The sequence below is a fragment of the Nuphar pumila genome, chromosome 16 (genome assembly GCF_984573655.1).
Source record: "Nuphar pumila chromosome 16, dmNupPumi1.hap1.1, whole genome shotgun sequence".
NCBI classification, from domain to species: Eukaryota; Viridiplantae; Streptophyta; class Magnoliopsida; order Nymphaeales; family Nymphaeaceae; genus Nuphar; species Nuphar pumila.
The window spans coordinates 31905384-31927136 of record NC_143264.1 but is presented as its reverse complement, the minus strand read 5'-3'; positions in this window follow the sequence as shown (position 1 = coordinate 31927136).

Here is a 21753-nt window from a genome sequence, read left to right as displayed (position 1 = left end):
GATTTGTGTACTTGAATACGAAATATTCCCGTTCCCTGAGTTCGACCCGGTCTCATCCACTAGTGAGAACCGGTTTTTATTATTTGATGTCTGGTTTTCACATGTTTTTCATATAAAAATCTTTTCAAAATTACAACGATTTAAAAGAAGACATCAACAGTCAACCTAGTATGGAGCATAAATACTGAAATCCTTTAGCAGCAATTGGTCATACCCAGGTTTTGATCAAGAATGACATGAACAACCTTTACTATGCCTGTATGATATGTAGCCCAACCATGCCATACGGCTGTGGTGAAATCTTTTAAAAAAAATGACCAAGTGAATTCAATTAAACCATAAAACGTGAAATATTTCTTAACCAACGCACTATTTTATTCCTGAGACTTCACATGGGAACATCGCCACACAATATGAGAGGCCATCACATCTATTGCAACAGGGAAATGAATCAAATAGGCTTCAACAATCGGCGCCAAGGGATTCCTTGCGAAAATGTTCTAGATAATTGCAAACCAGATATTCGTGGCATAATGGATTCCCTTCAAGCCAATACCAAAACTACCAGCTTCTAGCATCATTGCGCCCAATCGTAGACACACATCTTGAAAATCCTTGACAGGAATGCACTGGTCCCAGCATTAACTGGGCAAGGCAATACCTCGTGATGCTTTATCGCCTTAATAAACCAAAAGACATGAACACATAGAGAATCACACAAAGAAAATCACTTCTGATCTCCTGTCAGCATCATTTGAGCTGAAGGCTGGTATTTAAAACTCATTTGCTCTAGTGGCTGAGATGAACATACTGGTGTGCAGGAGAATAAAGATATAACGACATATTGTCAAGAAGATTAAGCGAGCATGAATGAACCTGATCTCAGCAGAGTTGGGCTTTTTGAGAAGACTACGACATTGTTACTGATCAAACAGGGCAATCGATCTCATGATGAAGCAGAAAATTGACTTCGTATTGATCGGATGCCAGGTTTTGATTCAACAGACCTCGAGTTTGATCATAATTAGAAGCCTTGGTTATGATCTTACAGGATACCCGATCCCAGCTCAAGGATTATTTGGGATTTTTGGAGTAGAAATCAATTTCCTTGTTCACAGGGATTCTACAGAAGACTAGAGCCGATTGAACTGATTGAGCTCCTTCTTTGATTGGGAAACAGACCAGAGAAGAGGGAGAAGGAGAAGAGCAAGGGATGTGTGCTTGATAATCTCCTTTCTCTGATTAATCTTGAACGATAAAGGGGGGGTGGAGCTCTGCTGGTTCGATGGGTTTCGATTTAGGATGGAGTAACGCCACCTGTGGGTTATAGCTTCGCAGAAGGGCTTGATCCTCTCTGATTTGCAGGTATTCTGAAGGGAGGAGAAGGAAGAGTGATCGAAGGGAAGAAGATGCAGGGGTGATAACGGATGGTCCTTGAAGGTTTGCCTCTGCCGGTTCTTAAAGAAAGAGGAAGAAGAATCTCGAAGGGCTTCGGTTGTAGATGGGTGGAGGAGAGAGAAGTTGTTGCAGATTAGTGGTCGAGAAAGGGGGCGTTTGTGCAATGGGCGAAGCCGAGAGAGAGTTTGAGGAGAGGAGCCATGGAGGAGTGCGGCTGAGGGTTTCGAGAGTGAAAAAGAGGGGCGTGAGAGAGGCGTTATCTTCCTCATTTGAAAACCCTAAAAAGAAGTTTTACAATGGGCCCCTTTTATTTTTAAGAATTTACAAAGAGGGGCTTTTTTTTTAATATATTTTTGCTAAAAAGGTATTTTCATGAAACTCGATTTTCAAAAAAAAGTGTTTTCAAAAAAGATTGTTTTGCAAAATGATGGTTTTCAAAAAAAGGTTTTTCAAAAACTAATTTTTTGTTTCTTTTCTTATTTTGCATTTTCCATTTTTTTTTGTATTTTTTTGAAATAAAACTTAAAGTTTTACAGGAAAACAAAGATTAAACACTAATTTTTTTGTATTTTTCTGAGAAATATTTACAAAAGTATTTTTCTGAGAATTTCCGACCATTTCGGGGAAATTTCTTCAGAAGAATGGGTTTGGACCCGAGTTTTGAGAAAATGTACGAGTCTTGGAACTCGAATCGAGAAATACAACGCAATATATCCAAACGGATGCCGGATGGACTGTCCAAGCTATTTAAAAATTATTTTTGGTATTTTCTGTAATTTTAATTTAAAATTTGGACGATGAGACTCGGATTTGGATCTGGACAATGGATCCAGATCCAAAATCAATTTAAACATATAAAATGAACTTAATTTCAGTAAAATTTAAGAAATGAACTGGAATTTAGATTTAAAAATGACTCATTTGCTCAAAATTGAATTTAGGGGCAATAAGGGAATATTTAAAAGATTTTGAAAAATTTGGGGTGTTCACAGCACCTGGGAGGAGTGACTTATTAGAAGTTCCTCAAGCTTGACCCGCCAGTTTTCATTGGCAGAGCCGATTCGGAGCTCACAGAGAGTTGGATCGAAGAGACAGAACGTGCCTTCTCGGTACTGGGAGTACCAGAAGAGAAGAAGACCAACTTTGGCATGTATCGATTAAAAGACAATGCATGGAAGTGGTGGGATACCACTAAGCTTATCCAGTTCTCACAGGTCGAAGTCATTCCTTGGACTGACTCTCGGAGAACTTTCATGGATAACTACTTCCCATTGCATTCCAGAAACAAGAAAAAGATGGAGTTTCTGGAGTTGGAATAGGGCGGTATGAGTCTAATGGACTATACCACCAAATTTCAGAATCTAGAGCGCTACTGCTCTCGACTGTTCGAAACAGACCAAGAAAGGGCCGACAAATATGTGAATGGTCTGCGCAAAGGACTGCGATCTCGAGTGGTAACAAGTATGCCTTCGACTTTTCAGGCTGCAGTGGCAGCAACTTCAAAAATCCAAGAGGATTGGGCGCGATCTAAAGTGATTGTAGCAAAGAAGCACATAGTAAATGGTGGGAACCGTAAAAGGACATTCCCAAATGGCCAGGGTTCACGACAACCCTTTCAAAAGAAGAAGTTCCAAGGAGGGAACAACACTCAACAAGTCGTGATGCCAAGACAGAACACAACTCCGAATGGTCAGCAGTCCAACTTCAGCTGCCCAAGGTGTCGTGTGAACCACCCCGGGAAGCCATGTCCTCGTGACATGGGTGGTTGCTTATATTGTGGCAAGATGGGCCACTTTATAAGGGATTGCGCCAAGAAGGCTGCAGATGAACAAAGGAGTAATGTCGGATCTGCCGGACCCTCTCTCGACCAGCACCACAACGTTCTCAGTTCCAACGACCTCCACCTAGAGTAGAACAAAGGCCTGCTGCAGGTCGTGTATATGTTGTAACGACTGAACAAGTCAAAACTGGTGACCTGATTGAAGGCACCGTACCTGTTAATGGACATGCAACTTACGTCTTGTTTGATTGTGGTGCTACTCATACCTTTATCTCCGACGATTTCACCGAACAACTCCATGCCTCAGTGCAACCGATTGATAAAATGATCGAAGTGTATAATCCGTTGGGTTCACGAACCAAATGTATTCGGTGTGTGAAAAATTTGGATATTGAGATAGCAGAGCAACACTTGCCTACTGACGCCATCCTGATCGATATGATACAGTACGATGTCATTCTGGGAATGAATTGGTTGGCTCAGAATAATGCCAAGATTCTGTGCCGCGAGGGCAGAGTGATTCTATCTCGACCCAGATTGCCTAAGATGGAATACCGGTTATCCAAACCAGTTCCACAGAAAAGGCTCATATCAGCACTTAAGGTACAAAAATACCTTAGGAAGGGTTGTGTGGCCTTCCTGTTGAGCCTCTCGGTGGAAAAATTTAACGACCAACCCTTTGAGAGTTTGAAAGTAGTGCGGGAGTTTCCCGATGTGTTTTATGAGGAATTGCCAGGACTTCCGCCACTTCGTGAGGTTGAATTTGGAATTCAATCCTTACCTGGAACAGCGCCGATATCCAAAGCCCCGTATCGAATGGCGCCAGCTGAACTCAGTGAGTTAAAGTGTCAGTTGGAAGAACTGATGGAACAAGGGTTCATCCATCTTAGTGTGTCACCGTGGGGAGCCCCGGTGTTGTTTGTAAAGAAGAAGGATGGATCCCTTCGGTTATGCATCGATTATCGGATGCTTAACCAGGCAACTGTTAAAAATAAGTACCCGTTGCCTCAGATTGAGGACTTGTTCGATCAGCTCAGAACAGCGAGAGTGTTCTCCAAGATCGACCTCAGGTCTAGGTACCATCAGCTCAGAGTAAAGGAAGAGGATATACCCAAGACTGCCTTCAGAACGAGATATGGCCATTATGAGTTAGTAGTAATGCCCTTCGGACTCACTAATGCGCCTGCTTCCTTTATGGATCTAATGAACCGGATATTCAGACCATATTTGGATAGCTTTGTCATTGTCTTCATCGATGACATTCTCGTATATTCGGAGAACAAGGAACAACACTTGGAGCACTTGAGAATCGTCTTGAAAACCATTCAAGATAACCAACTCTATGCTAAGTTTTCAAAATGTGAATTCTGGCTAGATAAAGTGATGTTCCTTGGCCATGTGATCTCAAAAGATGGAATCACATTGGATCCTACAAAGGTGGAAGCTGTGATGGACTGGAAGCAGCCAGAAAATATCACTGAGGTTCGTAGCTTCCTTGGACTTGCTGGTTATTATCGGAAGTTCATACAAGACTTCTCCCGAATCGCCGTACCCATGACGAAATTACTGAAAAAGGGAGTGAAGTTTGAATGGACTGACCAGTGTAAGGAGTGCTTTAAGGTTCTCAAACAGAGGCTTACCACTGCCCCTGTCCTTACCTTACCTTCTGGTCAGGGAGGCTTCGTGGCGTATACCGATGCCTCGAGAATAGGTCTGGGTTGTGTGTTGATGCAGCATGGAAAAGTAATCGCTTATGCGTCATGACAGTTGAGAGTCCATGAGAAAAACTATCCAACCCACGACTTGGAGCTTGTCGCGGTAGTGTTCGCGCTTAAAATCTGGCGACACTACCTGTATGGAGAGAAATTTGAGGTCATGTCGGACCATAAAAGCCTAAAATACCTCTTTTCTCAAAAAGAACTCAATATGCAGCAACGGCGATGGCTGGAATTCCTCAAAGACTGTGAATTCACGCTTTTCTATCACCCTAGAAAGGCAAATGTTGTAGCAGATGCCCTTAGTCGCAAGACTGTTGGCACTCTGGCCAGCCTAACCAGACAATGAAAGTTGATGGAGGATTTCGTCAACTGGAAGCCATTTTTGGCTGATTCTAGCAGAATCCAAATGTCATGTTTGACGATCCACATTGAGTTCCTCAATCGCATCGTAGCCGAACAGTTCAAGGATCCCCAGTACTTGGAATTGAAAGCTCGTGCTGAAAAGGATGACACTTTCTTCCATTTGAAAGAAGATGGAGGAATATGGATGAAAGAAAGGATTTGGGTTCCAAATAACCCTAAGCTAAGACATGAAGTACTCCAGGAGGCTCATAATAGCAAGTACACCATTCACCCTGGAGGTACAAAGATGTTCTGGGACTTGCAGAGAAAGTACTGGTGGAGGGGTATGAAGCGTGATGTGGCTACGTTTGTCTCGAAGTGTTTGATCTACCAGCAAGTTAAGATCGAACATCAGCGCCCTGGTGGAAAGATGCAACGGATAAAGATTCCAGAATGGAAATGGGAAGGCATTACGATGGATTTCATCGTTGGATTGCCTCGATCCAAGAGACAACATGACTCGATATGGGTGATCGTGGACAGACTCACCAAGTCTGCTCACTTCCTGCCAATCAACACTCGATACTCAACTGAACGATTGACAGAGATCTACATTCAGGAAATCGTTAGACTCCATGGAGTGCCGATTTCGATCATATCCGATCGTGACCCGAAGTTCACCTCTCACTTTTGGGAGCAGCTTCAAAGAGCCCTGGGGACGAAACTCAAGTTCAATACAACATTTCATCCCCAAACAGATGGGCAATCAGAACGAACCATACAGACTCTTGAAGATATGCTAAGAGCCTGTATGCTGGAATGGAAGAGTGATTGAGATTCCCACCTAGTGTTGGCTGAATTTGCTTATAATAATAGCCACCACGCTAGCATTGGGATGGCACTGTATGAAGCCTTGTACGGGTGACCCTGTCGATCACCAATCCATTGTGGTGAAGTGGGTGAGCGAACCTTGGACTCGCCCATTGTGTTGCAGCATTACACTGAGCAGGTCCATATGATCAGAAAGAAGCTACTGACTGCTCAGAGTCGACAGAAGAGCTACTGATGTCTTCTTTTAAATCGTTGCAATTTTGAAAAGATTTTATTTATATGAAAAACATGTGAAAACCAGACATCAAATAATAAAAACCGGTTCTCACTAGTGGATGAGACCGGGTTGAACTCAGGGAACGGGAATATTTCGTATTCAAGTACACAATTCTAAACTAATCTTTATTGCCGAATTATTGAAATGTAAAATTGTTTAAGAAAAGTAAAAACAACTAACTATTACAACAAATGAATACCCTTCGCAGAGGGCGTAAAGTGCAATATTTACAAACCCAATTAAATTCCTAATTCTAAACAAAAAGTAAAAAGACTTTATTCTTCGTACTTCGTGTCACGTAATCTCTTCCGCTCCAGTCCCGTGCTATCCTGCACAATTCAAATGAACACGAGCAGTACCAAATATAGAAATATACTTTCTAAATGATCTAATGAAATCACAATTCACTAAGAATTGCTAAACAAGTAACTACTTAAGCTAATAACAAAGTAATTAACAACAACTAATTAAATCTAGCTAATTACTTACTAACCTCTAACAATTAACTAATATTCACTTAACTAATGTTTAATAACAACAAGGAAGGGACAAAATAAAATATTTATGTAAGGAAAAACAAAACAGCAATTGAAACAAGAGTAAAGTAGTGAAAGTAAACAACAAGTTAGAAAATACTAACCAGGGAAAATGATTGAACTAAGTAATTTGAAAAAGAAACAAAATTTAAAAACAAAGAATACAAACAATCAGAGAAAACAATAGTCACCAGAGATTAGGAAACAGCTACACTTGCTGGAAAACATTTTTTTTTTCAAAATAATTCTTTGCCGTGCAAATGAAAAAAATAAGCAATCAGGACAATTGTGTTTTAAAAACAAACTCTGAACATTATTATATTTTCTTCAAAACACATTATAGTAGAAGTGGATTTTTACAATTGAATCCCAATACACGACCTCACACAGGTGAGTTCGGTTCCCACCATTTCAGGTAGCTGAGCCACCAGAAATTCTGATATCTTCCTGTTTCACAACATCTGATCGATTTTTGGTTCAGGGAGCTGAGCCACCAGAAATTTCAATATCTTCCACCGGAAACAACAACCGTTCAAAAACTCTTCACGCTGATTGTGAAATTTCCGGCTAACACAGTGAATTCTGAATAGCTATCCATGGCAATCTATGGCAGATCCAACGAATTCAGGCAGAAGAACGTCAGCCTGATAACACTCCATACCTCCGATCAGTGCTAAAGATCAATTTAATAAGCTTTGAAAACAATGATCGTCGAAAAAATTGAGAATCGATCCAGATGATCGATCAAGCTTCTGTAGAAATTTGTATAACACTCCATACCTCCGATCAGTGCTAAAGATCAATTTAATAAGCTTTGAAAACAATGATCGTCGGAAAAATTGAGAATCGATCCGGATGATCGATCAAGCTTCTGTAGAAATTTGTTGAAATCCGGCGGTAGATTTCAGATTAGTTCCTGTAGAAATATTGAAATCCACCGATTGCTGAAACAATTTTTTTTTGTTTTTAATGTTTTAAATCTAATGTTTTATCAAGACTTCAGATCTAAGAAAACCGGAAAGGCTACAGGAGTTCTGAGTTTCATCGGCAATTTTTTTTCTTCTTTTTTTTTATTTATTTATTTATGCAGAACCGATTCATGTAACTACAAATTAAAAATTTTATGAAACAAAAACCGTAAATCAAAACATATTTCTTTTAATATGAACTATGAATGCTTAACAGAAATCAAAATGAAAATTCATAAAGAAGAAGAAGAAGAAGAAGAAGAAGAAGAGGAAAAGAAGAAGAAGAAGAAGAAGAGGAAAAGAAGAAGAAGAAGAAGAAGAAGAAGAACTTACCGAATTAGAATGGTTAGAAGAGAGGTTGGAATCCTCTCTCTTGCTTCAGCCGTTGTCGGAATTCTCCACCGAAAAGAGGATGAGGAAAAGAGGGGAAAATAGGGAAAAGAAGAAGAAGAGGTAAGAAGAGGTGGAGAGGAAGGGGAAGAAGAGAGGGCTTGGGCAAAAGAGAGAAGACAAGCCTCTCTTCCCCCTACGTATGATATTTATAATTTTTAACTTTTCTCCATAAGTCCCTCTTCTTTGTAAAATTGCATTTCAAAAACCTCTCTTCAAAAAGTTATTTACAAAACAACTCAAAATGACTATGTTTTAGAAAATACAAAACTAAGTCTATTTTAACTCTAATTTTTTATGATTTTCAAAAACTAAACTACTACAATTATGTCAAATACTAAAATAGGCATTAAAATGTAGAATAAAACTATTTTTCATGCATTTTCTATTTTTAAATCATTTTAGCACATTTACTCAAAACTAACATAAAATTGGGTTTTTAAATCATTTTCTCATGAAATCATGCATATTTTTATATGAAAAATCCCTAAAATATATGCATGATCAAATACCCCCATGCTTATGTTTTGCTAGTCCTCGAGCAAACTAGAAAAATGCACGAAATCAAACTATCACCTAACTCACTTTCGTAGGAATCACAGTTGCATTTAGCTCATGCAACAAGCCCTTTCAACCCCTGGGTTACCCCAGTGGACGAGTAAGGTCTCGTGAGGGTTTGCAGTGATGCTACCCACAAACATCTCTGTCATGTATGCATAATATTACACATCCTCACAATCAGTAGGTAATCAAAGACTTTATTTCCACAAATATTTCCTGTTATTTCTAAATCAAAACATAATTAGAGTCTTTTATATACCACCACAAAAAAAGAATTTCTTTCACTTTTCTAAATATCACAATTATTTATGTTTTATTCTTAGAAAATCCAATAAAAACATATTATTATTTACTTATCCTCACTCATATGTTTTCTGCACATGTTTTCTCAATCACTCTTCTAAGCACTGAACTTTTCTCTCTTTTTCACTCTTTTCTCAATTTTTTTCATTTTTTCACGCTTTTTCTTTTTGCGTATTCATTCTTCTCTTATAGCTTGCGTGTGGTCTGCTTTTATGCCTTGTGCAATGTCAATATCTTCTATACTTTTTCAATGCATACCAAAAGATATCAACTAAGACATAAAAGTGACTTCCTTCATTCACCTTTATAACGTGAGAGTCAAACATTTCAACTTGTATCTGTTCTCAGTTACTTAGGATCACGAAGTTTTCCACTCTCCTTTTCGAAAATGGAATTAAAAGTTTCAACTTACATCTAAGTTCCATCTACTAAGGATTGTGGAATTATATGGAAATCGACTTGTCAGTGGAAATGATATGGGGCGCATGAGTCGATTCCCGAGTGGAGAGATACACCTTCCCGCTCTGAAGGGATGTATCAGATTTGACTTGCTTATGATGTGAATCAGTGGGTTGCAAGTCAAATGACATGGAATCCTCTCCCTTTGAGACAACAGACTGACTATGAAGGTTCTCCTGGCTTTGCCTAGTGAAAGTCTCAACCAACTGTCCCATTTGAGTCTCTAGCTTGGCTATTGACTGCGTATGGGAGCTCAAAACTTGTAATATCCTATCTTGGAAGAATTGACTAAATGAATGCTCATGAGAATGGGGTTGAGTATAAGCAGGTTGGGCTGGAGGATGAACCTGTGAAAAAATGGGATGCGAGTAACCTTGTGAAGGGTTACTGGGTCTATACTGTGTCTGGGTGGGTTGATGAGATGGGGAAATGAACTGGTTTCGCCAACCTGGGTTATATGAGAATGTAAATGAATCATGCATGGGTCTAGCGAAACCTTGGGCAGCATTCACCTGCTCCTGAACGAATTCAGGATATAATGGCGCTGCCGGACAATCCACAACACAGTGTGCAGGGCTAGCACATAGCTCGCACACTCTTTCTACTGGATTTCTCGAGGAATTGGCTAGGAATTGATCTAACTTCCTAGTCAACTGGTCAACCTTGGTACGCAATTCTAACTCGGACCTAACTTCGGAAATCCCAACTTTCCTAGGACCACTAGACACAGGTGTAGTCCTATCGAGCCGTGAAGACAAGGTATGATGCATCGTGTTTTCACTCAAGGTCTCGAATAGAGACCACGCCTCGTCCTCACTCTTGAGCATAAAAGTGCCCCCACAAGACGAATCAACCATTTGACGATGCTTTTCAGTAAGCCCGTCATAAAAATACTGCACCAACTGCCAACGAGGCACCTGGTGATGGGGACACTTGCGGAGAAGATCTTTCAATCTCTCCCAAGACTCGTGAAATTGTTCTCCCTCAATTTGAGAAAAACTGGTTATAGCTTTACGAAACTGATTCGTTTTACTAATTGGGAAATATTTTTTTTAAAAATTCTTTTTGCATTCCTTCCCAAGTAGTAATACGAACCGTCTCAAGAGATTTTAACCAGTGCTTGGCTTTATCTTTGAGAGAGAACGGAAACAAAGTTAACCTCATAGCATCATCTCCAAAATTATTGATTCGCAGAGTCGAGCAAATCTCAAGAAATTCATCGAGATGACGATATGGGTCCTCATTGCTAAGGCCATAAAACGAAGGTAACATTTGAATCACACTGGCCTTAATCTCAAAATGGCTCGCTCCTACATCAGGTCTCGTGATGCAGAAGGTGGGAGTATACGTATTTGGCATGAAGTACTCCCTCAAAGGACGGATCAATTGATAATCGTCAGCCATTGCGTACACCTTGGAGTAGACCGGTGTAGCACACGTCCTAACTTTGGGTTTTCTACCTAACTAACGCACTAAGCGGCCAAACCACAAAGCGAGTAAACTAAAAACAACAAGAACTAAACAAACACCACGCAGTTACACATAACAGAGATTATGCAAAGAAATATGAAATCTATGTGTACGGTACCAATCGTACACAGTCACCTCTAAGGGGTCCTAATAGGTGGGCTGTGCAGAAAAGTAAGCTCGTCTCTAAGATATGCACATACGTGGTTCTAAACCTAAATGCACACACAAACACTAGGCAATAAAGTGAATACTAATATTACGCCGTTCCCCGGCAACGGCGCCAAAAATTTGATGTCTTCTTTTAAATCGTTGCAATTTTGAAAAGATTTTTTTTATATGAAAAACATGTGAAAACCAGACATCAAATAATAAAAACCGGTTCTCACTAGTGGATGAGACCGGGTTGAACTCAGGGAACGGGAATATTTCGTATTCAAGTACACAATTCTAAACTAATCTTTATTGCCGAATTATTGAAATGTAAAATTGTTTAAGAAAAGTAAAAACAACTAACTATTACAACAAATGAATACCCTTCGCAGAGGGCGTAAAGTGCAATATTTACAAACCCAATTAAATTCCTAATTCTAAACTAAAAAGTAAAAAGACTTTATTCTTCGTACTTCGTGTCACGTAATCTCTTCCGCTCCAGTCCCGTGCTATCCTGCATAATTCAAATGAACACGAGCAGTACCAAATATAGAAATATACTTTCTAAATGATCTAATGAAATCACAATTCACTAAGAATTGCTAAACAAGTAACTACTTAAGCTAATAACAAAGTAATTAACAACAACTAATTAAATCTAGCTAATTACTTACTAACCTCTAACAATTAACTAATATTCACTTAACTAATGTTTAATAACAACAAGGAAGGGACAAAATAAAAGATTTATGTAAGGAAAAACAAAACAGCAATTGAAACAAGAGTAAAGTAGTGAAAGTAAACAACAAATTAGAAAATACTAACCAGGGAAAATGATTGAACTAAGTAATTTGAAAAAGAAACAAAATTTAAAAACAAAGAATACAAACAATCAGAGAAAACAATAGTCACCAGAGATTAGGAAACAGCTACACTTGCTGGAAAACATTTTTTTTTTCAAAATAATTCTTTGCCGTGCAAATGAAAAAAATAAGCAATCAGGACAATTGTGTTTTAAAAACAAACTCTGAACATTATTATATTTTCTTCAAAACACATTATAGTAGAAGTGGATTTTTACAATTGAATCCCAATACACGACCTCACACAGGTGAGTTCGGTTCCCACCATTTCAGGTAGCTGAGCCACCAGAAATTCTGATATCTTCCTGTTTCACAACATCCGATCGATTTTTGGTTCAGGGAGCTGAGCCACCAGAAATTTCAATATCTTCCACCGGAAACAACAACCGTTCAAAAACTCTTCACACTGATTGTGAAATTTCCGGCTGACACAGTGACTTCTGACCAGCTATCCACGACAATCTATGGCAGATCCAACGAATTCAGGCAGAAGAACGTCAGCCTGATAACACTCCATACCTCCGATCAGTGTTAAAGATCAATTTAATAAGCTTTGAAAACAATGATCGCCGGAAAAATTGAGAATCGATTCAGATGATCGATCAAGCTTCTGTAGAAATTTGTATAACACTCCATACCTCCGATCAGTGCTAAAGATCAATTTAATAAGCTTTGAAAACAATGATCGTCGGAAAAATTGAGAATCGATCCAGATGATCGATCAAGCTTCTGTAGAAATTTGTTGAAGTCCGGCGGTAGATTTCAGATTAGTTCCTGTAGAAATATTGAAATCCACCGATTGCTGAAACAAAATTTTTTTGTTTTTAATGTTTTAAATCTGATGTTTTATCAAGACTTCAGATCTAGGAAAACCGGAAAGGCTACAGGAGTTCTGAGTTTCATCGACAATTTTTTTTCTTCTTTTTTTTTTATTTATTTATTTATGCAGAACCGATTCATGTAACTACAAATTAAAAATTTTATGAAACAAAAACCGTAAATCAAAACATATTTCTTTTAATATGAACTATGAATGCTTAACAGAAATCAAAATGAAAATTCATAAAGAAGAAGAAGAAGAAGAAGAAGAAGAGGAAAAGAAGAAGAAGAAGAAGAAGAAGAGGAAAAGAAGAAGAAGAAGAAGAAGAAGAAGAAGAAGAAGAACTTACCGAATTAGAATGGTTAGAAGAGAGGTTGGAATCCTCTCTCTTGCTTCAGCCGTTGTCGGAATTCTCCACCGGAAAGAGGATGAGGAAAAGAGGGGAAAATAGGGAGAAGAAGAAGAAGAGGTAAGAAGAGGTGGAGAGGAAGGGGAAGAAGAGAGGGCTTGGGCAAAAGAGAGAAGACAAGCCTCTCTTCCCCCTACGTATGATATTTATAATTTTTAACTTTTCTCCATAAGTCCCTCTTCTTTGTAAAATTGCATTTCAAAAACCTCTCTTCAAAAAGTTATTTACAAAACAACTCAAAATGACTATGTTTTAGAAAATACAAAACTAAGTCTATTTTAACTCTAATTTTTTATGATTTTCAAAAACTAAACTACTACAATTATGTCAAATACTAAAATAGGCATTAAAATGTAGAATAAAACTATTTTTCATGTATTTTCTATTTTAAATCATTTTAGCACATTTACTCGAAACTAACATAAAATTGGGTTTTTAAATCATTTTCTTATGAAATCATGCATATTTTTATATGAAAAATCCCTAAAATATATGCATGATCAGCTACGCCGATCAACGGCGTAGGGAACTCACTATTGCGGTTGGAGATAAGGTTTTTATCAAGGTCTCTCCAACCAAGAGTGTGTTTCATTTTGGAAAGAAAGGGAAGCTCAGCCTCAGATTCGTCGGTCCCTTCGATGTTTTGAACCGAATCGGAGAGACTGCCTACCGAGTAGCATTGCCACCACAATACGCGCAAATACATGATGTATTTCATGTGTAAAGCTTAGAAAGTACGTTCATGATCCTTCTCACGTCATTCAACATGAAGATATTGACATTCGAGAAGATATGACAGTGGAAGAAAGGCCAGTAGAGATCATGGACCGACGGGAGCAAGTGCTAAGGACGAAGGTCATTCCACTTGTTAAAGTGAGGTGGCAGAATCATGGAATAGAGGATTGCACTTGGGAGCCCGAAGCTGATATGCGAGTTAAGTATCCTCAGCTATTCACCTTGTACTCTTAGCTGAATTTTGCGGACGAAATTCCTTTAAGGGGGTAATGATGTAAGACCTGTAATTTTTCAGAAAATATCTGAATAAAATTCATGAGGCATTTACCGGTAAAAATAGCATTTTTTCTCAGAATGCGAAACGAATCAATTCCTGCAATCCAGTTATACTTAGGATATTCGTCGATTCTCGAATATATGCTCAAATACTCTGGAAGCCATAACTTTCTACCTGAACGAAATCAAAGTATTCCTGCGAGCCAACTTTCTTAGTTACGTCAATACGAAGATAATGGCCTACTCAGAATTTTTCGGAAAAAAATGCCGAAAAGTTAACATTTTTGCGGGACCCACGAGAATCTTGGTGGGACCCATGAGAATCTTTCCTCAGAAAATATCTGGAATATTCCTGGAATATTCCCAAAATATTCCATAGGATATTCCAAGGAATATTCCAAGCATATTCCAAAGAATATGCCAAAGCATATTCCTTTTTAAAAAGCATATTCCATGGAATATGCCTTTTAGAAAGCTATAAATAGGGGCCCTCCCCCTTTAAAAAAATCGACCCCCCTCCTCTTGCCTCCTCTTTCTCTCTCCTACTTTCTAAAACCTCCCCCAGTAGGCTTGAGCCCACTTGACCTAGCCTAGCCCACTTGACCTGGTCTTAGCCAGCCTAACCTGGTCCTAACCCACCTGACCTAGGTCTGAACCTACTTGACCTAGTTCAAACCCAGTTGACTTGACTTAAACCTGGTTTGGTTTAAAGTCAAAGTCAAAGCCCTTTTTGGTCCAGATTCTAGTTTGGATTTCTGAACCCAGACTTAGCCTACTTGAGCTGAGTTCGAACCTGCTGAACCCAGTTGACTTGGACCGAACCCTGTTTGGTTCAGACCACTTGGGTTGAGTAGCTTGACCTACTCTACCTCTTTCTCAACTAAGTCAGCTTCATCTGACTTAGTTTGACCTCTTGAAGGAAGGCTCGAAGACAGAGAAGCAACTCAGAGCCGTTTCTTCCACTATTTGAAGTAAGTTCGCTTCGTTGATCCATCTCTCTCAAGTATTTGATTGTTTGTATATAGCATATACTTTCTGAAGTAGTATCTTGCTTTAGTTCTTGATTGAGCCCTTTTTGGACACTTTGGTGTTCACCCGCTTGTCTCGTAACTATCGTCGGATATATCTATGTTCAAATACGCGGTATATGCGTTTTAAAAATGGTATCTCGCCTTAGTTCTTGGTTGAGCCCTTCAGAACACTTCGGTGTTCACCCGCTCGCCTCGTAAATATCATTGGATACGAATCTAGGTGTATATCTGCTGATTCTGCCGACGTGTCCTATATCGCACAGGCTATGTAATTTACCTTTGTTGTCGCGTTGTATGATGCCAAGGCTCCATGTTTTCTGCACTTCCAATTACTGCACTTCCGATTATGCATTTACTTACGTCGTCGCGTCGAACGATGCCAAGGCTCCTGCTTTCTGCAATGTATTTACTTACGCCGTCACGTCGAACGATGCCAAGGCTCCTGTTTTGATATATATGTAGAATATTTCATTCAGTTACACACCCTGAACAATAGTATATGCGTTTCCTTTATGCCGCCGCTGTATAAAGCACAAGCTTCTGCTTATACTACATATATGGCGCATAAATGAGCATTCAAATGGAGACAAAACTCAAAATCGCCAATGTGATTCCCTTGTCGCTCCTCGTTCAAGATTTTGCTTGACGAATGAAGCCCCTATTGGAAAGACTTCACTTTTTGGCAAAATGCTCTTTACGTAAAGACTAAGTCAATTACGTATGGCCCAGGGTTCCTGCAACCTTGATGGATGCAAAGTACGCACAACGGTGTGCATCCATTTTCTCAAATTAAGCATGGTGATTTCCTACCAAAGAGGGGGAGATGCTGCTGAAATGGATAAAAGAAACGCACGCTTTCTCTGTAAAAGAGAGGAAGTGCTTCAGAAATTTTTGAAGAAGCTAAGAATAGCTCAGAAAGAACATAGCAGGATACTCTGACATATAGCAGAGTGCTACCCAGTTCATGGAATGCCTTCTACAACATAGAAGGGTTCGTTGCACCACTGTCGGTAGAGCAGGGGAGGTGCTGACGAAATGGTTGGCAGAAGAGCTGTCGGAACCAGTTGAATGACATATTGATGTTCGTTGATGGAACGATGCCAGAACGGCTCGTATCCCTGTGCCTGCAAGGGCACCTTGATCGTAAGGGCCGTCGAGCCAGAGTAGAGGTTGCGCCTTGACTAGGTTTGGACTCGTTGCGTAAAAATACGTCGTGTAGCCGATCTATTTAGGTCGAGTCATATGCATGCTCATTGAGAACGGTTACGCAACCAGACTCGTAAGGGCCGAAGAGCCAGAGTGTGTTGTTTCCACCCAAAGAGGTGTGATGCTCGTGGTGGTCGTAGTGCCAAGAGCGGTGTTCTGCATGCATATGAATAAGACTTAAGGTCGCACATACCCCGCGGTTGAAATCATGTTAGGGGTACCCCCTCAGTAATGACTGTGTTGGGGCAGACTGAATGGGGTCGGGTACATACTCCCATAGTGCTAAGGCACGGGCTACCTAAATGGCATGCAGATTCTGTCCAAGTAATTGTAAGACTGGCAGACCCCTTCAGGAATTATGCTCACTGTGGAATGACAGTGATGGTACAGCCTTGAGTGACACGTATTTTACTTTGGACCTGATAGAGTCCACGATGGCCTCAGTCACTCATGGGTTTTGGGGTCGTGGTTATCCTTAAGATCTAAGGATTGAACCCAACTACTACAAGTAGAGGATGCATCCGAATATGGGCCTAGTAGGGTTCTCCCAGTTGAAACACACTGCCCTATTATGGATATGGTCAACAGGCCTCTGGGGTATCTAAAATACATAGAATAATCAACCCCCAGAACGTCGCGTTGATGCCCGGACAATGCTTCACCCGCGTACCAAGGGTGGAAGAGGTTAAATATAGAAACAATGCATTAGCTTAGGTTCAGCGATGCTTGAATGTATGCGTGGATGACCGTTGTTGAGTCAGTCCTGCATAACCTTTGTGAAGGTGTCATGTTCGGTAATGTATCTGCATGACTAAGCGAAGCTCGAGGAACTGTCCTTAGATGCATAGGATACGGATGTGCCAAGTATGAAGACTTGAGCTAGACATCACTTTGAGACCCGGAAGAGGTCAAGGCTAAGTCGTGAAGACTTGAGCGAATGTTCAACTCATAGCCCTGAGGAGGCTCTTGCGATATACGCTAAGTCTTGGAGGCTTGAGCATCGTTATTACAAACTGCGACCCTGAGTGGTCATCGTATGTGCTTGAGTTGAATGGACGCATGATTACATGCTTACCAGACCATCAGTGGTTCTGACCCCGTTTAATGGGGATTTCAGGTGTTGTACCTGCGTGGCGATATGCGGAGCAAGGCGGCATCGAGTTCCAGGGTTTCTCTAGACACAGTTGTACTACTTCCTTTTATTGAACCTATACTGCTTTTCCAAGCAGTAATGTTGTAATAAACATATGGTTGTCGATAAAATGGAATACTTCGGTGGTCGATGAGTTACTTGGCCACATACTTGCAACGCGCTCGGAGTTTTCTAAAACTAACGACTCATTATCGTCTGATTCCGTTGTTAAAAGCTTTTCTAAGTTCTGCAAAAAAAAAAAAAAAAAATCATGAAAATTTTTAACTTAGCTTTGTTTTGGAAATCTGGGGCGTTATAGGGGGTCCAGACCCAGCCTGACTACCCCAGCAACTGAGGTTGCTGGGGGCAGGCCACGCCTGGTCCAACCCAGCCATGGGTCCAGACCAGGCCCACAAGGGGCTAGCGCGCCACCAAGCGGCGCGCCCAGCACCAAGCCCGGGTGCTCTAAGCACCCAGCCTCAAGCTGCACAGCAGCCAAACAGGTCAGGGGGGGGGGGGGTTATAGCCACCTGCTACAGACCCTAGGTCTGTAACACCTGGCTCAACCCAGCCATTGGCTGAGCCAGGCCGCACCTACCTGGCGCGCCTACCAAGTGGGTGCGCCAAGGAGGTGGCCTGGGTGCCACGTGCACCCGGCCCTCAGATGCTCTTATGCAGCAAGCAAGGGGCAAAAAGGGGGCCCACACAGGCCTCTGGTTCGAGCCAAAGGGTGGCTCGGACCAGGGTTGTGGCCCCTTTGACCATGTAGGTCAATTCCCACGCAAAAATCATCGGGTGCTAAGGCACCCGGGTGATTCGGTTGGGCCAACACAGGAAGGGATCTCACCAATGGTGGGCTCACCCTACAGGTGAGTCCACCCCGGGTAGGTCTGGATCCAGAGTGGCTCAGACCACCCTGCCAGCCGGTGGGCTGCAGTAGTCCGACTGGGACTGCTGCATGCCCCAGCCATGGCTGGCGCATGGCAAAAAGAAAAAGAAGGGGGGGGGGAGAACCCGGACTGACCGACCTGGGGTCAGTCCGTGAGCCAGTTGCAAGGCCTGCAGTGGACCCACCCAGGCCACCAAGGGAACCTGGGCTGGCCATGGAAGGCTCAGCCCAACGTCTCACCAAGAACCAGCCCTAAAGGGTAGTAAAACCATTAATGAAAACAAATGCATATAAAAAAAATTAAACTTAAATGAAAAGCATGAAAGGGGGAGCTCACCTTAGTGCTGGGTTGGCCCAGCTGAAACAACAACTCAAGTGGGAGAGAAAGAGAGAAGAAGAGGAAGAAGAGAAAGAGAAGTTGGAGAAGAGAGGAAGAAGAGAGAGGGTGTCGACCCTCTCTCTCTTCCCTTTCCTTGTTTAAAAAGGGGAAGGAGAGATGGACGGTGGGGAGGGAAGGAAGGGAGATGGGTGGTCTCCCTCTCCCACGCCCCACCCTCCTCTAAGGACCTATGGGGGGGGGGGGAGGGGTCTAAGGTACAAGGTACCCCCCAACCACTCCCCTTAATTTAAGGGGAGTGGTTGGCCTTGACCTTTCAAGGTCAAGGTCAAGCCACTCCAAAAAAAAAAGAAATCGCCATTTTTTTTATTGTTTTTTTTTTTTTGAAACTAGTAGAGGCTACCCCCTAAGGGGCTCCCAGCCTACTCTCCCAAATCGTGGGATGAGCCCACCCACTTCCCAAAATTCTGTTTTAAGACCCCAAATTAGCTATTTTTGAAACTTTTCAAAAATGCCTATGAAAGGTGAGTTTTTTTGCAAATTATGTTTTTCATAAACCTTTAAAAAGGACATGGGCTGTGGTGAAGCCCATGCCAACCCTTTTTAAATGTCAAAACTCACCCCATGTAAAAGTGTTTTCAAAAACCCTCTTCTAGGTTTTTACTAATTTGCAATTTACTTCTCTTTTTTTTTTTAAAAACTCAATATAATGAGTATTTAAATGGACTCATCTAAACTAATTTAAAAATCAAAATTTTAAATTACATTTTGTGAATTAAGATTTAAACTTTCATAAAGTATATTTAATTCCCCAACTACGGTGAAATTGGGCCTCGGTATGACTCATAATTACCGATACACCCATTTTTCGCCAAATACTTGAAATAACGAGATATTTTCCTCGTTTAGGCTCAAAAATCGGAGTGAACCCATATGAACACAATATAAATCGAATCCCCAAGTATTGAGGTTTGATTCATCGCAGTTTGCCCTGAATCAGCCCGTAGAGCGAATCTACGCGATTCAGAACCTCAGAAAGCTATAATTGCCAAGATTACGAGTATTGCTCGTGCTGAGACAAGAATTTTCGCCACAATGGAAATATATTTCAATTAAAAACCTTTGGAAAACAGTGGGGCTTACATCCTTCCCTCCGAAAAAAGGGATTTCGTCCGCGAAATCACGAACGCTAGGCTACAAAAAGATCAGGGTATTTCTCCCTCATACTGGCCTCTAGCTCCCATGTGCATTCTTCAATGCCATGGTGTTTCCACCGTACCTTAACCAACGGAATGGTCTTGGTACGCAGAACTTGATCGCGATGATCAACGATCTCAACAGGTCTCTCGGCCACTGTTAAGTCCTCTTGTATTTCAACATCTTCGTATCGGATGACATGCGATGGGTCCGGAATGTACTTCCTCAGCATCGACACGTGAAAAACATTATGAATTGGAGCATACTGCTGTGGTAGCTCAATTCGATAGGCTGATCCACCGATCCTCTCAAGGATTCTGAACGACCCAACGTATCTAGGACTCAACTTTCCTTTCTTTCCGAAATGAAAGACGCTCTTCGTCGGTGATACCTTCATGAAAACCATGTCGTCCACATCAAATTGAAGCTCTCGTCGCCTCTTATCGGCGTAACTCTTCTATCTGTCTTGAGCTGCCTTGAGACGTTCTCGGATTTTCTGCACTTGCTGAGTGTAGTGCTGAAGGACAATCGGCGATTCACTGGATCGATCGCTGATATCATCCCAATATGATGGCAATCGGCAAGGTCTCCCGTACAAAGCCTCGTACGGAGCCATTTCGATACTAGCATGATAATTGTTGTTGTAGGCAAACTCGACCAAACACATGTGCGAATCACAATCACCCTTTCAGTCGAGCATACAAGCCCACAACATATCTTCTAACGTCTGAATTGTCCTCTCTAACTGGCCATCAGTCTGAGGGTGAAAGGTTGTACTAAACTTCAACTTCGTTCTCAAAGCTGACTGCAATTGTCCCCACAATCGCGACGTGAATCTGGGATCACGATCCGAAATGATAGATGTAGGTACGCCATGTAACCATACAATCTCTCGGATATACAAGTCTGCTAAGCTCTCAAGCAGCTGACTGATCTGGATAGGTAAGAAGTGAGCAGACTTGGTGAGTCTGTCCACAATCACCCATATCGCATCGTGCTTTCGCCTGGTTCGCGGTAAACCTACCACGAAATCCATGGTGCTCGATCTTGATTTGCTGACAAGTCAAACACCTCAAAACATACGTTGCGACTTCACGCTTCATCCCGTTCCACCAATACCTTCATTAAAGATCCTTGAACATCTTAGTACCACCAGGATAGACGGTGTACTTCGACAGATGTGCCTCATCAAGAATCTCCTTTCTCAACTCAGGGTCATTTGGCACCCAAAGTCGATCCTTCATGCGGATACAACCGCTATCATCAATGCGAAAAAGTGAGCCCTCTTCACGAGCTCGGTCGACCAACTTCTGATATCAAGCGTTCTGCTTCTGTGCCTCAATAACCTTAGGCAGGTGGAATCATCGCAAAATTTTTCCTCTTTCGTTGTTTCTTTCTCTTCCTTCTCTTTTCCTTTTCCAACCTCTATTTTCTTCCTTTTTGAAGGGAGAGAAATAAAAGACAGAAAAGAAAGAGAGAAGAGAAGAGAAAAAGAAAGAGAGAGAGAGAAGGAATTCTTTTGCGGGTTTTCACTTGACCTTGATTTGAAAATATTTAGAAAATTACTCGCCTCTATTTTAAAAATATTGCGGGAAAATGGAGAGACGGGATTCGTTCGTCGGTACGAGGTTCGACCGTTCCTGGCGCCTTTACCAAAGGTAATCGAACCAAGGAT